We start from the raw sequence: 23,434 nt of genomic DNA, 5'->3' as shown, positions 1-23,434 counted from the left end.
GAGAAATGTCACCGTGGGCACTGTCACCATGAGCACGGTCATCATGGGCACTGTCACCATGGAATTGTCACCATTAGAACTGTCACTGAGGGCACTATCACCGTGAGCACTATCACAATGGGCACTGTCACCATGGACACTGTCACCATGAACACTATCATCATGGGCAGTGCCACCATGAGGAATTTCACCATGGGAACTCCAACCATGTACACCGCCAGCTTTAGCACAGTCACCATGGGTTGTGTGACCATGAGCACTGTAACCATGGGCACTGTCACCATGCAAACTCTCACCATGAGCACTGTCACCGTGGGCAATGTCACCATGAGCACTATCACCGTGGGCACTGTCACCTTGGGAACTGTCACCATGAGCACTATCACCGTGAGCACTATAACCATGGGCAGTGTCACCATGAGCAATATTACCATTAACACTATCACCGTGAGCACTGTCACTGTGGGCACTGTCACCGTGTGCACTGTCAAAATGAGCACTGTCACCATGGGAATATCACCTTGGGCACTGTCACCATGGGCAGTTTCTCCATGAGCATTGTTACCATGGGCACTCTCACGATGTACACTGTCACCATGAGCACTATTATCATGGGTAGTGCCACCATGAGGATTTTCACCATGGGAACTCCAACCTTGTTCAACCTTGTTCAACGCCAGCATGAGCACAGTCACCATGGGCAGTGTCACCATGAGCACTGTCACCATGGGCAATTTCAACATGGCCACTCTCACCATGGGCACTGTCACCATGGACACTGTCATCCTGAGTTCTGTTACCATGGGAAATGTCACCATGAGCACTGTCATCTTGGGAACTGCCACCATGGACACTGCCACCATGAGCACTGTAACCATTGGCACTGCCACAGTGAGCACTGTCACCGTGAGCACTGTCACCATTGGAACTGTCAACATGTGCACTGTCACCATGGGAACTCTCACCATGAGCACTGTCACCATGGGAAATGTCACTATGGGCAGTGTCACCATGGGCACTGTCACCATGGGCAGCGTCAACATGAGCACTATTACCATGAGCACTATCACCATGAGCACTATCACCAAGGGCAGTGTCACCATTAGCACTATCACCGTGAGCACTATCACCATGGGAAGTGTCACCTTGAGCAACATCAACATGGGCACGGTCACCATGAGCACTATTAAAATTGGCACTATCACCATGAGCACTATCAACGTGAGCAATGTAAGTGTGGGCATTCTCACCGAGTGCACTGTCACCAATAGCACTGTCACCATGAGCACTATCACCTTGGGAACTGTCACCATGGGAACGGTCACCATGGGCAATGTCAACATTAGCACTGTCACCATGGCAATTCTCACAATGAGCACTGTCACCATGGACACTGTCACCATGGGCACAGTCACCATGGGTACTGTCACCATGGGCACTTTCAAAGTGGGCACTGTCACCATGCGAACTGTCACCATGAGCACTATCACCAAGGGCACTGTCACCGTGAGCACTTTCACCGTGATCACTATCACAGTGGGCACTGTCACCATGAGCACTGTCATCATGGGCACTGTCACCATAGGAAAGGTCACAATGAGCACTGTCACTGTGGGCACTATCACCATGAGCACTATCACAATGGGCACTGTCACCATAGGCACTGTCACCTTGGACACTGTCACCATGAGCACTAACATCATGGGGAGTGCTACCATGAGGAATTTTACCATCGGAACTCCAACCAGGTACTCTGCCAGCATGAGCACATTCACCATGGGCAGTGCCACCATAAGCACTGTCACCATGGGCACTTTCAACATGGGCCCTATCACCATGGTAACTGTCACCATGAGCACTATCACCGTGAGCACTATGAACATGGGCCGTGTCACCGTTAGTAATATCACCATAAACACTGTCACCGTGGGCACTGTCATCGTGTACACTGTTAAAGTGAGCACTGTCACCATGGGAAATGTCACCGTGGGCTCTATCACCGTGAGCACTATTAACATGGGTACTATCACCAAGGGCACTGTTACCGTGAGCAGTGTCACCATGAGCACTCTCACCGTGGACACTGTCACCATGAGCACTGTCATCATGGGCACTGTCACCATGGGAACTGTCATCATTTGAACTGTCACTGTGGGTACTATCACCGTGAGCACTATCACCAAGGGCACTGTCAATGTGAGCACTATCACCGTGAGCACTGTCACCATGAGCACTGTCACCATGGGCACTGTAACCATGGGAACTATCACCATGAGCACTATCACCGTTAGCACTATCACCCTGGGCAGTGTCACCGTGAACAATATCACCATGGGCACTGTCACTGTGAGCACTGTCACCATGAGCACTGTCACCATGGGCACTGTCACAATGAGAACTGTAACCGTTGGCACTATCACCATGGGCAGTGTCACCATGAGCAATATCACCGTGGGCACTGTCACCGTGAGCACTATTACCATGTGTACTATCACCAAGGACACTGACACCATGAGCACTGTCACCGTGGGCAGTGTCAACATTAGCACTGTCACCATGGGCACTGTCACCATGGGAACTGTCAGTATGAGCACTGTCACCCGGGGAAATGTCATCATGGGCACTGTCACCATAGGCATTGTCACCATGGACACATTCACCATGAGCACTAACATCATGGGCAATGCCACCATAAGGAATTTCACCATGGGGACTCCAACCATGTACACCGTGAACATCAGCACAGTCACCATGGGCAGTGTCACCATGAGCACTGTCGCCATGAGCACTTTCAACATGGGCACTGTCACTATGGGAACTGTCACTAAGGGCACAGTCACCATGCGCACTGTCACCAGGGACACTGTCACCATGAGCACTCTCACCATGGGCAATGTCACCATGGACGCTGTCACCATGGGCATGGTCAACATGATCATTGTCACCATGGGCAGTGTCAACATGAGCACTGTCACCATGGGCACTTTCAACAGGGGCAGTGTCACCATGTGAACTGTCACCATGAGCACAAACACCGTGAGCACTATCACCATGGGCAGTGTCACTGTGAGAAATATCACCATGGGCACTGTCACATTGAGCGCTATTACCATGGGTACTATCACCAAGGGCACTGTCACTGTGAGCACTGTCACCATGAGTACTGTCACTGTGGGCACTGTCAACATGAGCACTGTCAACATGAGCAATGTCACCATAGGAACTCTCACCATGAGCACTGTCACCATGTGAAATGTCACCATGAACACTCTCATCATGGGCAGTGCCACCATGAGGAATTTCACCATGGGAACTCCAACCATATACACCGCCAGCTTTAGCACAGTCACCATGGGCTGTGTCACCATGAGCACTTTCACCATGAGCACTGTCACCATGAGCACCGTCACCGTGGGCAATGTCACCATGAGCACTGTCACCGTGGGCATCGTCACCATGGGAACTGTCACCATGAGCACTATCAGCGTGAGCACTATAACCATGGGCTGTGTCACCATGAGCAATATCACCATGAACACTGTCACGGTGGGCACTGTCACCGTGTGCACTGTCAACATGAGCACTGTCACCGTGTGCACTGTCACCATGAGCACTGTCACCATGGGCACTCTCACGATGGACATTGTCACCATGGGCAGTGCCACCATGAGGAATTTCACCATGGGAACTCCAACGATGTACACCGCCAGCATTAGCATAGTCACCATGGGCACTCTCACGGTGAGCAGTGTCACCATGGGCACTTTCAACATGGCCACTGTCACCATGGGCACTGTCACCATGGACATTGTTATCATGAGCTCTGTTACCATGGGAAATGTCACCATGAGCACTGTCATCTTGGGAACTGCCACCATGGACACTGCCACCATGAGAACTGTAACCATTGGGACTGCCACAGTGAGCACTGTGACCGTGAGCACTGTCACCATGTGCACTGTCACCATGGGAACTCTCACCATCAGCACTCTCACCATGGGAAATGTCACTATGGGCAGTGTCACCATGGGCACTGTCACCACGGGCAGTGTCACCATGAGCACTATTACCATGAGCACTATCACCAAGAGCACTATCACCAAGGGCAGTGTCACTGTGCGCACTATCCCCGTGAGCACTATCACCATGGGCAGTGTCACCGTGAGCACTATTACAATGGGCACTATCGCCATGAGAACTATCACCGTGAGCACTGTCACCGTGTGGATTGTCACCATGTACACTGTCACCATGAGCACTGTCACCATGAGCACTATCATCATGGGCATTGCCACCATAAGGAATTTCCCCATGGGAACTCCAACCATGTACACTGCCAGCATGAGCAGAGTCACCATGGGCAGTGCCACCATGAGCACTGTCACCATGGGCACTTTTAACATGGGCCCTGTCGCCATGCGAACTGTCACCATGAGCAGTATCTCTGTGAGCAATGTCACCATGAGCATAGTCACCACGGGCACTGTCACCATGAGCACTGTCACCATGGGCAATGTAACCATGGGAACTGTCACCCTGAGCACTATCACCGTGAGCACTATCACCATGGGCAGTGTCACCGTGAGCAATATCAAAATGGGCACTGTCACCGTGACCTCTATTACCATGGGTACTATCACCAAGGTTACTGTCACCGTGAGCACTGTCACCATGAGCAATGTTACCGTGGGCACTGTCACCATGAGCACTGTCATCATGGGCTCTATCACCATGGGAACTGTCACCATTAGAACTGACACTGAGGGCACTATCACCGTGAGCACTATCACAATGGGCACTGTCACCATAGGCACTGTCACCATGGACATTGTCACGATGAACACTATCATCATGGGCAGTGCCACCATAAGGAATTTCACCATGGGAACTCCAAACATGTACACCGCCAGCAAGGGCACAGTCACCATGGGCAGTGTCACCATGAGCACTGCCTTCATGGAGACTTTCCACATGGGCACTGTCACCATGCGAACTATCACCATGAGCACTATCACCATGAGCACTATCACCAAGGTAACTGTCACCATGAGCACTATCACCATGAGCACTATCACCAAGGTAACTGTCACCATGAGCACTATCACCATGAGCACTATCACCATGGGCACTGTAACCGTGAGCAATATTAACATGGGTACTATCACCAAGGGCACTGTCAAGGTGAGCACTGTCACCATGGACACTGTCACCATGGGCACTGTCACCATGGGCACACTCACCATGGTCACTGTCACCATGGGCACTGTCAACATGAGCACTGTCACCATGGGAAATGTTACTATGGGCAGTGTCACCATGGGCACTGTCACCATGGGCAGTGTCACCATGTGCACTATTACCATGAGCACTATCACCAAGAGCACTATCAACAAGGGCACTGTCACCGTGAGCACTTTCACCGTGAGCACTATCACAGTGGGAACTTTTACCATGAGCACTATCATCATGGGCACTGTCACCATAGGAACTGTCACAATGAGCACTGTCACTTTGGGCACTATCACCATGAGCACTATCACAATGGGCACTGTCACCATAGGCACTGTCACCATGGACACTTTCACCGTGAGCACTATCATCATGGGCAGTGCTACCATGAGGAATTTCACCATCGGAACTCCAACCATGTACACCGCCAGCATGAGCACAGTCACCATGGGCAGTGCCACCATGAGCAGTGTCACCATGGGCACTTTCAACATGGGCCCTGTCACCATGCGAACTGTCACCTTGAGCACTATCACCGTGAGCACTGTCACCATGAGCATAGTCACCGTGAGCACTGTCAGCATGAGCACTGTCACCATGGGCACTGTAACCATGGGAACCGTCACCATGAGCACTATCACCTTGAGCACTATCACCATGGGCGGTGTCACCGTGAGCAATATCACCATGGGCAATGTCACCATGAGCACTTTTACCATGGGTACTATCACCAATGGCACTGTCACCATGAGCAATGTCACCATGAGCACTGTCACCGTGGGCACTGTCACCATAAGCACTATCATCATGGGCACTGTCACCATTGGAACTGTCACCATTAGAACTGTCCCTGTGGGCCCTATCACCGTGAGCACTATCACAATGGGAACTGTCACCATAGGCAATGTCACCATGGACACTGTCACCATGAGCACTATCATCATGGGCAGTGCCACCATGAGGAATTTCACCATGGGATCTCCAAGCATGTACACAGCCAGCATGAGCATAGTCATCATGGGCACTGTCACCATGAGCAGTGTCACCATGGGCACTTTCAACATGGCCACTGTCACCATGGGCACTGTCACCATGGACACTGTCATCATGAGCTCTGTTACCATGGGAAATGTCACCATGAGCACTGTCATCTTGGGAACTGCCACCATGGACACTGCCACCATGAGCACTGTAACCATTGGCACTGCCACAGTGAGCACTGTCACCATGGGAACTGTCACCATGAGCACTATTACCATGAGTACTATCATCAAGGGCACTGTCACCGTGAGCACTGTCACTATGAGCATTGTCAGAATGGGCATTGTCACCATGAGCACTGTCATCATGGGCAGTGTCACCGTGAGCAATATCACCATGGGCACTGTAACCATGGGAATGTCACCGTGAGCACTATCACCATGGGTAGCATCACCGTGAGCAATATCACCATGGGCCATGTCACCGTGACCACTATTACCATGGGTACTATCACCAAGGGCACTGTCACCGTGAGCACTGTCACCATGAGAAATGTCACCGTGGGCACTGTCACCATGAGCACGGTCATCATGGGCACTGTCACCATGGAATTGTCACCATTAGAACTGTCACTGAGGGCACTATCACCGTGAGCACTATCACAATGGGCACTGTCACCATGGACACTGTCACCATGAACACTATCATCATGGGCAGTGCCACCATGAGGAATTTCACCATGGGAACTCCAACCATGTACACCGCCAGCTTTAGCACAGTCACCATGGGTTGTGTGACCATGAGCACTGTAACCATGGGCACTGTCACCATGCAAACTCTCACCATGAGCACTGTCACCGTGGGCAATGTCACCATGAGCACTATCACCGTGGGCACTGTCACCTTGGGAACTGTCACCATGAGCACTATCACCGTGAGCACTATAACCATGGGCAGTGTCACCATGAGCAATATTACCATTAACACTATCACCGTGAGCACTGTCACTGTGGGCACTGTCACCGTGTGCACTGTCAAAATGAGCACTGTCACCATGGGAATATCACCTTGGGCACTGTCACCATGGGCAGTTTCTCCATGAGCATTGTTACCATGGGCACTCTCACGATGTACACTGTCACCATGAGCACTATTATCATGGGTAGTGCCACCATGAGGATTTTCACCATGGGAACTCCAACCTTGTTCAACCTTGTTCAACGCCAGCATGAGCACAGTCACCATGGGCAGTGTCACCATGAGCACTGTCACCATGGGCAATTTCAACATGGCCACTCTCACCATGGGCACTGTCACCATGGACACTGTCATCCTGAGTTCTGTTACCATGGGAAATGTCACCATGAGCACTGTCATCTTGGGAACTGCCACCATGGACACTGCCACCATGAGCACTGTAACCATTGGCACTGCCACAGTGAGCACTGTCACCGTGAGCACTGTCACCATTGGAACTGTCAACATGTGCACTGTCACCATGGGAACTCTCACCATGAGCACTGTCACCATGGGAAATGTCACTATGGGCAGTGTCACCATGGGCACTGTCACCATGGGCAGCGTCAACATGAGCACTATTACCATGAGCACTATCACCATGAGCACTATCACCAAGGGCAGTGTCACCATTAGCACTATCACCGTGAGCACTATCACCATGGGAAGTGTCACCTTGAGCAACATCAACATGGGCACGGTCACCATGAGCACTATTAAAATTGGCACTATCACCATGAGCACTATCAACGTGAGCAATGTAAGTGTGGGCATTCTCACCGAGTGCACTGTCACCAATAGCACTGTCACCATGAGCACTATCACCTTGGGAACTGTCACCATGGGAACGGTCACCATGGGCAATGTCAACATTAGCACTGTCACCATGGCAATTCTCACAATGAGCACTGTCACCATGGGCACTGTCACCATGGGCACAGTCACCATGGGTACTGTCACCATGGGCACTTTCAAAGTGGGCACTGTCACCATGCGAACTGTCACCATGAGCACTATCACCATGAGCACTATCACCATGGGCACTATCACCACGGGCACTGTCACCATGAGAACTATCACCGTGAGTACTCTCACCATGAGCACTGTCACCATGGGCACTGTAACCATGGGAACTGTCACCAGGAGCAGTATCATCGTGAGCACTATCAACATGGGCAGTGTCACCGTGAGCACTATCATCATGGGCACTGTCACCGTGACCACTACTACAGTAGGCACTATCACCATGAGCACTGTCACCGTGAGCACTGTCACCGTGGGCATTGTCACCGTGTGCACTGTTACCAGGAGCACTGTCACCATGAGCACTATCACCATGGGAACTGTCACCATGGGAAAGGTCACCATGGGCAATGTCAACATGAACAATGTCACCATGGGAACTCTCACCATGAACACTGTCACCATGGGAAATATCACCATGGGCACTGTCACCATGCGCACTGTCACCATGGGTACTGTCACCATGGGCACTTTCAACATGGGAACTGTCACAATGCGAACTGTCACCATGAGCACTATCACCAAGAGCACTATCACCAAGGGCAGTGTCACCGTGAGCACTTTCACCGTGAGCACTATCACAGTGGGCACTGTCACCATGAGCACTGTCATCATGGGCACTGTCACCATAGGAACGGTCACAATGAGCACTGTCACTGTGAGCAGTATCACCGTGAGCACTATCACAATGGGCACTGTCACCATAGGCACTGTCACCTTGGACACTGTCACCATGAGCACTAACATCATGGGGAGTGCTACCATGAGGAATTTCACCATCGGAGTTCCGACCACGTACACCACCAGCATGAGCACAGTCACCATGGGCAGTGCAACCATGAGCACTGTCACCATGGACACTGTATCCATGGGAACTGTCACCATGGGCACTATCACGGTGAGTACTATCACCATGGGAAATGTCACCATGGGAACGGTCGCCATGGGCATTGTCAAGATGATCACTTTCACCATGGGAACTCTCACCATGAGCATTGTCACGGTTGGCACTGTCAACATGAGCATTATCACCATGGAAATGGTCACCATGGGAACTGTCACCATGGGCACTCTCACAATAGGCACTATCACCATGGGCACTGTCACCATGGACACTGTCACCATGAACACTATCATCATGGGCAGTACCACCATAACAGTTGTACCATGGGAACTCCAACCATGTACACCTCCATCGTGAGCACAGTCACCATGGGCAGTGTCAACATGAGCACTGTCACCATGGGCAATTTCAACAGGGGCAGTGTCACCATGCGAACTTCCACCATGAGCTGTATCACCATGAGCAATATCACCAAGGGCACTGTCACCGTGAGCACTATCACCGTGAGCACTATCACCATGGGCAGTGTCACCGTGAGCAATATCAACATGGGCAGTGTCACCATCAGCACTATTACCATGGGCACTATCACGTTGAGCACTATCACCTTGCGCAGTGTCACCGTGGGCACTATCACCATGGGCACTGTCAACATGAGCACAGTCACCATAGGAACTCTCACCATGAGCACTGTCACCATGGATAATTTCACCCTGGGCACTGTCACCATGAGCACTATCATCATGCGGAGTGCCACCATGAGGAATTTCATCATGGGAACTCCAACCATATACACCGCCAGCTTTAGCACAGTCACCATGGGCTGTGTCACCATGGGCACTGTCACCATGGGTACTGTCACCATGGGCACTTTCAACTTGGGAACTGTCACAATGCGAACTGTCACCATGAGCACTATCACCAAGGGCACTGTCACCGTGAGCACTTTCACCGTGATCACTATCACAGTGGGCACTGTCACCATGAGCACTGTCATCATGGGCACTGTCACCATAGGAAAGGTCACAATGAGCACTGTCACTGTGGGCACTATCACCATGAGCACTATCACAATGGGCACTGTCACCATAGGCACTGTCACCTTGGACACTGTCACCATGAGCACTAACATCATGGGGAGTGCTACCATGAGGAATTTTACCATCGGAACTCCAACCAGGTACTCTGCCAGCATGAGCACATTCACCATGGGCAGTGCCACCATAAGCACTGTCACCATGGGCACTTTCAACATGGGCCCTATCACCATGGTAACTGTCACCATGAGCACTATCACCGTGAGCACTATGAACATGGGCCGTGTCACCGTTAGTAATATCACCATAAACACTGTCACCGTGGGCACTGTCATCGTGTACACTGTTAAAGTGAGCACTGTCACCATGGGAAATGTCACCGTGGGCTCTATCACCGTGAGCACTATTAACATGGGTACTATCACCAAGGGCACTGTTACCGTGAGCAGTGTCACCATGAGCACTCTCACCGTGGACACTGTCACCATGAGCACTGTCATCATGGGCACTGTCACCATGGGAACTGTCATCATTTGAACTGTCACTGTGGGTACTATCACCGTGAGCACTATCACCAAGGGCACTGTCAATGTGAGCACTATCACCGTGAGCACTGTCACCATGAGCACTGTCACCATGGGCACTGTAACCATGGGAACTATCACCATGAGCACTATCACCGTTAGCACTATCACCCTGGGCAGTGTCACCGTGAACAATATCACCATGGGCACTGTCACTGTGAGCACTGTCACCATGAGCACTGTCACCATGGGCACTGTCACAATGAGAACTGTAACCGTTGGCACTATCACCATGGGCAGTGTCACCATGAGCAATATCACCGTGGGCACTGTCACCGTGAGCACTATTACCATGTGTACTATCACCAAGGACACTGACACCATGAGCACTGTCACCGTGGGCAGTGTCAACATTAGCACTGTCACCATGGGCACTGTCACCATGGGAACTGTCAGTATGAGCACTGTCACCCGGGGAAATGTCATCATGGGCACTGTCACCATAGGCATTGTCACCATGGACACATTCACCATGAGCACTAACATCATGGGCAATGCCACCATAAGGAATTTCACCATGGGGACTCCAACCATGTACACCGTGAACATCAGCACAGTCACCATGGGCAGTGTCACCATGAGCACTGTCGCCATGAGCACTTTCAACATGGGCACTGTCACTATGGGAACTGTCACTAAGGGCACAGTCACCATGCGCACTGTCACCAGGGACACTGTCACCATGAGCACTCTCACCATGGGCAATGTCACCATGGACGCTGTCACCATGGGCATGGTCAACATGATCATTGTCACCATGGGCAGTGTCAACATGAGCACTGTCACCATGGGCACTTTCAACAGGGGCAGTGTCACCATGTGAACTGTCACCATGAGCACAAACACCGTGAGCACTATCACCATGGGCAGTGTCACTGTGAGAAATATCACCATGGGCACTGTCACATTGAGCGCTATTACCATGGGTACTATCACCAAGGGCACTGTCACTGTGAGCACTGTCACCATGAGTACTGTCACTGTGGGCACTGTCAACATGAGCACTGTCAACATGAGCAATGTCACCATAGGAACTCTCACCATGAGCACTGTCACCATGTGAAATGTCACCATGAACACTCTCATCATGGGCAGTGCCACCATGAGGAATTTCACCATGGGAACTCCAACCATATACACCGCCAGCTTTAGCACAGTCACCATGGGCTGTGTCACCATGAGCACTTTCACCATGAGCACTGTCACCATGAGCACCGTCACCGTGGGCAATGTCACCATGAGCACTGTCACCGTGGGCATCGTCACCATGGGAACTGTCACCATGAGCACTATCAGCGTGAGCACTATAACCATGGGCTGTGTCACCATGAGCAATATCACCATGAACACTGTCACGGTGGGCACTGTCACCGTGTGCACTGTCAACATGAGCACTGTCACCGTGTGCACTGTCACCATGAGCACTGTCACCATGGGCACTCTCACGATGGACATTGTCACCATGGGCAGTGCCACCATGAGGAATTTCACCATGGGAACTCCAACGATGTACACCGCCAGCATTAGCATAGTCACCATGGGCACTCTCACGGTGAGCAGTGTCACCATGGGCACTTTCAACATGGCCACTGTCACCATGGGCACTGTCACCATGGACATTGTTATCATGAGCTCTGTTACCATGGGAAATGTCACCATGAGCACTGTCATCTTGGGAACTGCCACCATGGACACTGCCACCATGAGAACTGTAACCATTGGGACTGCCACAGTGAGCACTGTGACCGTGAGCACTGTCACCATGTGCACTGTCACCATGGGAACTCTCACCATCAGCACTGTCACCATGGGAAATGTCACTATGGGCAGTGTCACCATGGGCACTGTCACCACGGGCAGTGTCACCATGAGCACTATTACCATGAGCACTATCACCAAGAGCACTATCACCAAGGGCAGTGTCACTGTGCGCACTATCCCCGTGAGCACTATCACCATGGGCAGTGTCACCGTGAGCACTATTACAATGGGCACTATCGCCATGAGAACTATCACCGTGAGCACTGTCACCGTGTGGATTGTCACCATGTACACTGTCACCATGAGCACTGTCACCATGAGCACTATCATCATGGGCATTGCCACCATAAGGAATTTCCCCATGGGAACTCCAACCATGTACACTGCCAGCATGAGCAGAGTCACCATGGGCAGTGCCACCATGAGCACTGTCACCATGGGCACTTTTAACATGGGCCCTGTCGCCATGCGAACTGTCACCATGAGCAGTATCTCTGTGAGCAATGTCACCATGAGCATAGTCACCACGGGCACTGTCACCATGAGCACTGTCACCATGGGCAATGTAACCATGGGAACTGTCACCCTGAGCACTATCACCGTGAGCACTATCACCATGGGCAGTGTCACCGTGAGCAATATCAAAATGGGCACTGTCACCGTGACCTCTATTACCATGGGTACTATCACCAAGGTTACTGTCACCGTGAGCACTGTCACCATGAGCAATGTTACCGTGGGCACTGTCACCATGAGCACTGTCATCATGGGCTCTATCACCATGGGAACTGTCACCATTAGAACTGACACTGAGGGCACTATCACCGTGAGCACTATCACAATGGGCACTGTCACCATAGGCACTGTCACCATGGACATTGTCACGATGAACACTATCATCATGGGCAGTGCCACCATAAGGAATTTCACCATGGGAACTCCAAACATGTACACCGCCAGCAAGGGCACAGTCACCATGGGCAGTGTCACCATGAGCACTGCCTTCATGGAGACTTTCCACATGGGCACTGTCACCATGCGAACTATCACCATGAGCACTATCACCATGAGCACTATCACCAAGGTAACTGTCACCATGAGCACTATCACCATGAGCACTATCACCATGGGCACTGTAACCGTGAGCAATATTAACATGGGTACTATCACCAAGGGCACTGTCAAGGTGAGCACTGTCACCATGGACACTGTCACCATGGGCACTGTCACCATGGGCACACTCACCATGGTCACTGTCACCATGGGCACTGTCAACATGAGCACTGTCACCATGGGAAATGTTACTATGGGCAGTGTCACCATGGGCACTGTCACCATGGGCAGTGTCACCATGTGCACTATTACCATGAGCACTATCACCAAGAGCACTATCAACAAGGGCACTGTCACCGTGAGCACTTTCACCGTGAGCACTATCACAGTGGGAACTTTTACCATGAGCACTATCATCATGGGCACTGTCACCATAGGAACTGTCACAATGAGCACTGTCACTTTGGGCACTATCACCATGAGCACTATCACAATGGGCACTGTCACCATAGGCACTGTCACCATGGACACTTTCACCGTGAGCACTATCATCATGGGCAGTGCTACCATGAGGAATTTCACCATCGGAACTCCAACCATGTACACCGCCAGCATGAGCACAGTCACCATGGGCAGTGCCACCATGAGCAGTGTCACCATGGGCACTTTCAACATGGGCCCTGTCACCATGCGAACTGTCACCTTGAGCACTATCACCGTGAGCACTGTCACCATGAGCATAGTCACCGTGAGCACTGTCAGCATGAGCACTGTCACCATGGGCACTGTAACCATGGGAACCATCACCATGAGCACTATCACCTTGAGCACTATCACCATGGGCGGTGTCACCGTGAGCAATATCACCATGGGCAATGTCACCATGAGCACTTTTACCATGGGTACTATCACCAATGGCACTGTCACCATGAGCAATGTCACCATGAGCACTGTCACCGTGGGCACTGTCACCATAAGCACTATCATCATGGGCACTGTCACCATTGGAACTGTCACCATTAGAACTGTCCCTGTGGGCCCTATCACCGTGAGCACTATCACAATGGGAACTGTCACCATAGGCAATGTCACCATGGACACTGTCACCATGAGCACTATCATCATGGGCAGTGCCACCATGAGGAATTTCACCATGGGATCTCCAAGCATGTACACAGCCAGCATGAGCATAGTCATCATGGGCACTGTCACCATGAGCAGTGTCACCATGGGCACTTTCAACATGGCCACTGTCACCATGGGCACTGTCACCATGGACACTGTCATCATGAGCTCTGTTACCATGGGAAATGTCACCATGAGCACTGTCATCTTGGGAACTGCCACCATGGACACTGCCACCATGAGCACTGTAACCATTGGCACTGCCACAGTGAGCACTGTCACCATGGGAACTGTCACCATGAGCACTATTACCATGAGTACTATCATCAAGGGCACTGTCACCGTGAGCACTGTCACTATGAGCATTGTCAGAATGGGCATTGTCACCATGAGCACTGTCATCATGGGCAGTGTCACCGTGAGCAATATCACCATGGGCACTGTAACCATGGGAATGTCACCGTGAGCACTATCACCATGGGTAGCATCACCGTGAGCAATATCACCATGGGCCATGTCACCGTGACCACTATTACCATGGGTACTATCACCAAGGGCACTGTCACCGTGAGCACTGTCACCATGAGAAATGTCACCGTGGGCACTGTCACCATGAGCACGGTCATCATGGGCACTGTCACCATGGAATTGTCACCATTAGAACTGTCACTGAGGGCACTATCACCGTGAGCACTATCACAATGGGCACTGTCACCATGGACACTGTCACCATGAACACTATCATCATGGGCAGTGCCACCATGAGGAATTTCACCATGGGAACTCCAACCATGTACACCGCCAGCTTTAGCACAGTCACCATGGGTTGTGTGACCATGAGCACTGTAACCATGGGCACTGTCACCATGCAAACTCTCACCATGAGCACTGTCACCGTGGGCAATGTCACCATGAGCACTATCACCGTGGGCACTGTCACCTTGGGAACTGTCACCATGAGCACTATCACCGTGAGCACTATAACCATGGGCAGTGTCACCATGAGCAATATTACCATTAACACTATCACCGTGAGCACTGTCACTGTGGGCACTGTCACCGTGTGCACTGTCAAAATGAGCACTGTCACCATGGGAATATCACCTTGGGCACTGTCACCATGGGCAGTTTCTCCATGAGCATTGTTACCATGGGCACTCTCACGATGTACACTGTCACCATGAGCACTATTATCATGGGTAGTGCCACCATGAGGATTTTCACCATGGGAACTCCAACCTTGTTCAACCTTGTTCAACGCCAGCATGAGCACAGTCCCCATGGGCAGTGTCACCATGAGCACTGTCACCATGGGCAATTTCAACATGGCCACTCTCACCATGGGCACTGTCACCATGGACACTGTCATCCTGAGTTCTGTTACCATGGGAAATGTCACCATGAGCACTGTCATCTTGGGAACTGCCACCATGGACACTGCCACCATGAGCACTGTAACCATTGGCACTGCCACAGTGAGCACTGTCACCGTGAGCACTGTCACCATTGGAACTGTCAACATGTGCACTGTCACCATGGGAACTCTCACCATGAGCACTGTCACCATGGGAAATGTCACTATGGGCAGTGTCACCATGGGCACTGTCACCATGGGCAGCGTCAACATGAGCACTATTACCATGAGCACTATCACCATGAGCACTATCACCAAGGGCAGTGTCACCATTAGCACTATCACCGTGAGCACTATCACCATGGGAAGTGTCACCTTGAGCAACATCAACATGGGCACGGTCACCATGAGCACTATTAAAATTGGCACTATCACCATGAGCACTATCAACGTGAGCAATGTAAGTGTGGGCATTCTCACCGAGTGCACTGTCACCAATAGCACTGTCACCATGAGCACTATCACCTTGGGAACTGTCACCATGGGAACGGTCACCATGGGCAATGTCAACATTAGCACTGTCACCATGGCAATTCTCACAATGAGCACTGTCACCATGGGCACTGTCACCATGGGCACAGTCACCATGGGTACTGTCACCATGGGCACTTTCAAAGTGGGCACTGTCACCATGCGAACTGTCACCATGAGCACTATCACCATGAGCACTATCACCATGGGCACTATCACCACGGGCACTGTCACCATGAGAACTATCACCGTGAGTACTCTCACCATGAGCACTGTCACCATGGGCACTGTAACCATGGGAACTGTCACCAGGAGCAGTATCATCGTGAGCACTATCAACATGGGCAGTGTCACCGTGAGCACTATCATCATGGGCACTGTCACCGTGACCACTACTACAGTAGGCACTATCACCATGAGCACTGTCACCGTGAGCACTGTCACCGTGGGCATTGTCACCGTGTGCACTGTTACCAGGAGCACTGTCACCATGAGCACTATCACCATGGGAACTGTCACCATGGGAAAGGTCACCATGGGCAATGTCAACATGAACAATGTCACCATGGGAACTCTCACCATGAACACTGTCACCATGGGAAATATCACCATGGGCACTGTCACCATGTGCACTGTCACCATGGGTACTGTCACCATGGGCACTTTCAACATGGGAACTGTCACAATGCGAACTGTCACCATGAGCACTATCACCAAGAGCACTATCACCAAGGGCAGTGTCACCGTGAGCACTTTCACCGTGAGCACTATCACAGTGGGCACTGTCACCATGAGCACTGTCATCATGGGCACTGTCACCATAGGAACGGTCACAATGAGCACTGTCACTGTGAGCAGTATCACCGTGAGCACTATCACAATGGGCACTGTCACCATAGGCACTGTCACCTTGGACACTGTCACCATGAGCACTAACATCATGGGGAGTGCTACCATGAGGAATTTCACCATCGGAGTTCCGACCACGTACACCACCAGCATGAGCACAGTCACCATGGGCAGTGCAACCATGAGCACTGTCACCATGGACACTGTATCCATGGGAACTGTCACCATGGGCACTATCACGGTGAGTACTATCACCATGGGAAATGTCACCATGGGAACGGTCGCCATGGGCATTGTCAAGATGATCACTTTCACCATGGGAACTCTCACCATGAGCATTGTCACGGTTGGCACTGTCAACATGAGCATTATCACCATGGAAATGGTCACCATGGGAACTGTCACCATGGGCACTCTCACAATAGGCACTATCACCATGGGCACTGTCACCATGGACACTGTCACCATGAACACTATCATCATGGGCAGTACCACCATAACAGTTGTACCATGGGAACTCCAACCATGTACACCTCCATCGTGAGCACAGTCACCATGGGCAGTGTCAACATGAGCACTGTCACCATGGGCAATTTCAACAGGGGCAGTGTCACCATGCGAACTTCCACCATGAGCTGTATCACCATGAGCAATATCACCAAGGGCACTGTCACCGTGAGCACTATCACCGTGAGCACTATCACCATGGGCAGTGTCACCGTGAGCAATATCAACATGGGCAGTGTCACCATCAGCACTATTACCATGGGCACTATCACGTTGAGCACTATCACCTTGCGCAGTGTCACCGTGGGCACTATCACCATGGGCACTGTCAACATGAGCACAGTCACCATAGGAACTCTCACCATGAGCACTGTCACCATGGATAATTTCACCCTGGGCACTGTCACCATGAGCACTATCATCATGGGGAGTGCCACCATGAGGAATTTCATCATGGGAACTCCAACCATATACACCGCCAGCTTTAGCACAGTCACCATGGGCTGTGTCACCATGGGCACTGTCACCATGGGTACTGTCACCATGGGCACTTTCAACTTGGGAACTGTCACAATGCGAACTGTCACCATGAGCACTATCACCAAGGGCACTGTCACCGTGAGCACTTTCACCGTGATCACTATCACAGTGGGCACTGTCACCATGAGCACTGTCATCATGGGCACTGTCACCATAGGAAAGGTCACAATGAGCACTGTCACTGTGGGCACTATCACCATGAGCACTATCACAATGGGCACTGTCACCATAGGCACTGTCACCTTGGACACTGTCACCATGAGCACTAACATCATGGGGAGTGCTACCATGAGGAATTTTACCATCGGAACTCCAACCAGGTACTCTGCCAGCATGAGCACATTCACCATGGGCAGTGCCACCATAAGCACTGTCACCATGGGCACTTTCAACATGGGCCCTATCACCATGGTAACTGTCACCATGAGCACTATCACCGTGAGCACTATGAACATGGGCCGTGTCACCGTTAGTAATATCACCATAAACACTGTCACCGTGGGCACTGTCATCGTGTACACTGTTAAAGTGAGCACTGTCACCATGGGAAATGTCACCGTGGGCTCTATCACCGTGAGCACTATTAACATGGGTACTATCACCAAGGGCACTGTTACCGTGAGCAGTGTCACCATGAGCACTCTCACCGTGGACACTGTCACCATGAGCACTGTCATCATGGGCACTGTCACCATGGGAACTGTCATCATTTGAACTGTCACTGTGGGTACTATCACCGTGAGCACTATCACCAAGGGCACTGTCAATGTGAGCACTATCACCGTGAGCACTGTCACCATGAGCACTGTCACCATGGGCACTGTAACCATGGGAACTATCACCATGAGCACTATCACCGTTAGCACTATCACCCTGGGCAGTGTCACCGTGAACAATATCACCATGGGCACTGTCACTGTGAGCACTGTCACCATGAGCACTGTCACCATGGGCACTGTCACAATGAGAACTGTAACCGTTGGCACTATCACCATGGGCAGTGTCACCATGAGCAATATCACCGTGGGCACTGTCACCGTGAGCACTATTACCATGTGTACTATCACCAAGGACACTGACACCATGAGCACTGTCACCGTGGGCAGTGTCAACATTAGCACTGTCACCATGGGCACTGTCACCATGGGAACTGTCAGTATGAGCACTGTCACCCGGGGAAATGTCATCATGGGCACTGTCACCATAGGCATTGTCACCATGGACACATTCACCATGAGCACTAACATCATGGGCAATGCCACCATAAGGAATTTCACCATGGGGACTCCAACCATGTACACCGTGAACATCAGCACAGTCACCATGGGCAGTGTCACCATGAGCACTGTCGCCATGAGCACTTTCAACATGGGCACTGTCACTATGGGAACTGTCACTAAGGGCACAGTCACCATGCGCACTGTCACCAGGGACACTGTCACCATGAGCACTCTCACCATGGGCAATGTCACCATGGACGCTGTCACCATGGGCATGGTCAACATGATCATTGTCACCATGGGCAGTGTCAACATGAGCACTGTCACCATGGGCACTTTCAACAGGGGCAGTGTCACCATGTGAACTGTCACCATGAGCACAAACACCGTGAGCACTATCACCATGGGCAGTGTCACCGTGAGAAATATCACCATGGGCACTGTCACATTGAGCGCTATTACCATGGGTACTATCACCAAGGGCACTGTCACTGTGAGCACTGTCACCATGAGTACTGTCACTGTGGGCACTGTCAACATGAGCACTGTCAACATGAGCAATGTCACCATAGGAACTCTCACCATGAGCACTGTCACCATGTGAAATGTCACCATGAACACTCTCATCATGGGCAGTGCCACCATGAGGAATTTCACCATGGGAACTCCAACCATATACACCGCCAGCTTTAGCACAGTCACCATGGGCTGTGTCACCATGAGCACTTTCACCATGAGCACTGTCACCATGAGCACTGTCACCGTGGGCATCGTCACCATGGGAACTGTCACCATGAGCACTATCAGCGTGAGCACTATAACCATGGGCTGTGTCACCATGAGCAATATCACCATGAACACTGTCACGGTGGGCACTGTCACCGTGTGCACTGTCAACATGAGCACTGTCACCGTGTGCACTGTCACCATGAGCACTGTCACCATGGGCACTCTCATGATGGACATTGTCACCATGGGCAGTGCCACCATGAGGAATTTCACCATGGGAACTCCAACGATGTACACCGCCAGCATTAGCATAGTCACCATGGGCACTCTCACGGTGAGCAGTGTCACCATGGGCACTTTCAACATGGCCACTGTCACCATGGGCACTGTCACCATGGACACTGTTATCATGAGCTCTGTTACCATGGGAAATGTCACCATGAGCACTGTCATCTTGGGAACTGCCACCATGGACACTGCCACCATGAGAACTGTAACCATTGGCACTGCCACAGTGAGCACTGTGACCGTGAGCACTGTCACCATGTGCACTGTCACCATGGGAACTCTCACCATCAGCACTGTCACCATGGGAAATGTCACTATGGGCAGTGTCACCATGGGCACTCTCACCACGGGCAGTGTCACCATGAGCACTATTACCATGAGCACTATCACCAAGAGCACTATCACCAAGGGCAGTGTCACTGTGCGCACTATCCCCGTGAGCACTATCACCATGGGCAGTGTCACCGTGAGCACTATTACAATGGGCACTATCGCCATGAGAACTATCACCGTGAGCACTGTCACCGTGTGGATTGTCACCATGTACACTGTCACCATGAGCACTGTCACCATGAGCACTATCATCATGGGCATTGCCACCATAAGGAATTTCCCCATGGGAACTCCAACCATGTACACTGCCAGCATGAGCAGAGTCACCATGGGCCGTGTCACCATGAGCACTATCACCATGAGCACTGTCACCATGGGCACTGTCACCATGAGCACTGTCACCGTGGGCACTGTAACCATGGGAACTGTCACCATGAGCACAATCACCGTGAGCACTATCACCATGGGCAGTGTCACCATGAGAAATATCACCAAGGGCACTGTCACCGTGAGCACTGTTACCATGAGCACTGTCACCGTGGGCACTGTCAACATGAGCACTGTCATCATGTGCACTGTCACCATGAGCACTGTGACCATGGGAAATGTCACCATGGGCACTATCACTATGGGCACTGTCACCATGGGCAATGTCACTATGAGCACTGTCACCATGGGCACTCTAACCATGGGGTCTTTCATCCTGAGCACTATCACCGTGGGCACTATCAACATGGGCAGCGTCACCGTGAGCAATATCACCATGGGCACTGTCACCGTGAGCACTATTAACATGGGTACTATCACCAAGGGCACTGCCACCATGAGCACTGTCACTGTTGGCACTGTCACCATGAGCACGGTCACCATTGGCACTGTCACCATGAGCACTGTCACCATAGGCACTGTCACCGTGGACACTGTCACCATGGACAATATCATCATGGGCAGTGCCACCATAAGGAATTTCACCATGGGAACTCCAACCATGTATACCACCAGCATGAGCATAGTCACCACGGGGAGTGTCACCATGAGCACTGCCACCATGGGGACTTTCAACATGGGCACAGTCACCATACGAACTATCACCATGACCACTATCACCATGAGCAGTATTACCATGAGCACTATCACCAAGGGCACTGTCAATGTGAGCACTATCACCGTGAGCACTGTCACCATGAGCATTTTCACCGTGCGCACTGTCACCATGAGCACTGTCACCATGGGCACTGCCACCATGGGAACTATCACCATGAGCACTATCACCGTGAGCACTATCACCATGGGCAGTGTCACCGTGAACAATATCACCATGGGCACTGTCACTGTGAGCACTATTACCATGAGCACTATCACCAAGGGCAGTGTCACTGTGCGCACTATCACCGTGAGCACTATCATCATGGGCATGGCTACCATGAGGAATTTCACCATCGGAACTCCAACCATGTACACCGCCATCATGAGCACAGTCACCATGGGCAGTGCCACCATGAGCACTGTCACCGTGGGCACTGTCACCATGAGCATAGTCACCGTGGGCACTGTCACCATGAGCACTGTCACCATAGGTACTTTCAACAAGGCCATTGTCACCATGCGCACTGTCACCATGGACACTGTCATCATGAAATCTGTTACCATGGGAAATGTCACCATGAGCACTGTCACTTTGGGAACTGCCACCATGGACACTGCCACCATGAGCACTTTAACCATTGGCACTGCCACAGTGAGCACTGCCACCATGAGCAGTGTCACCATGGGAATTGTCACCATGTGCACTGTCACCATGGGAACTCTCACCATGAGCACTGCGACCATGGGAAATGTCACTATGGGCAGTGTCACCATGGGCACTGTCACCATGGGCAGTGTCACTATGAGCACTATTACCATGAGCACTATCACTATGAGCACTATCACCATGGGCACTGTCACAGTGAGCACTATTACCATGGGTACTATCACCAAGGGCACTGTCATCGTGAGCACTGTCCCCATGAGCACTGTCCCCATGAGCAATATCACCAAGGGCACTGTCACCGTGAGCACTATCACCGTGAGCACTATCACCATGGGCAGTGTCACCGTGAGCAATATCAACATGGGCAGTGTCACCATCAGCACTATTACCATGGGCACTATCACGTTGAGCACTATCACCTTGCGCAGTGTCACCGTGGGCACTGTCACCATGGGCACTGTCAACATGAGCACAGTCACCATAGGAACTCTCACCATGAGCACTGTCACCATGGATAATTTCACCCTGGGCACTGTCACCATGAGCACTATCATCATGGGGAGTGCCACCATGAGGAATTTCATCATGGGAACTCCAACCATATACACCGCCAGCTTTAGCACAGTCACCATGGGCTGTGTCACCATGGGCACTGTCACCATGGGTACTGTCACCA

Source organism: Balaenoptera borealis (assembly GCF_965194805.1).
Source record: "Balaenoptera borealis genome assembly, chromosome: 10".
Lineage (NCBI taxonomy): Eukaryota > Metazoa > Chordata > Mammalia > Artiodactyla > Balaenopteridae > Balaenoptera > Balaenoptera borealis.
The sequence above is the reverse complement of the archived record's forward strand: the minus strand, read 5'-3'. Positions refer to the sequence as shown.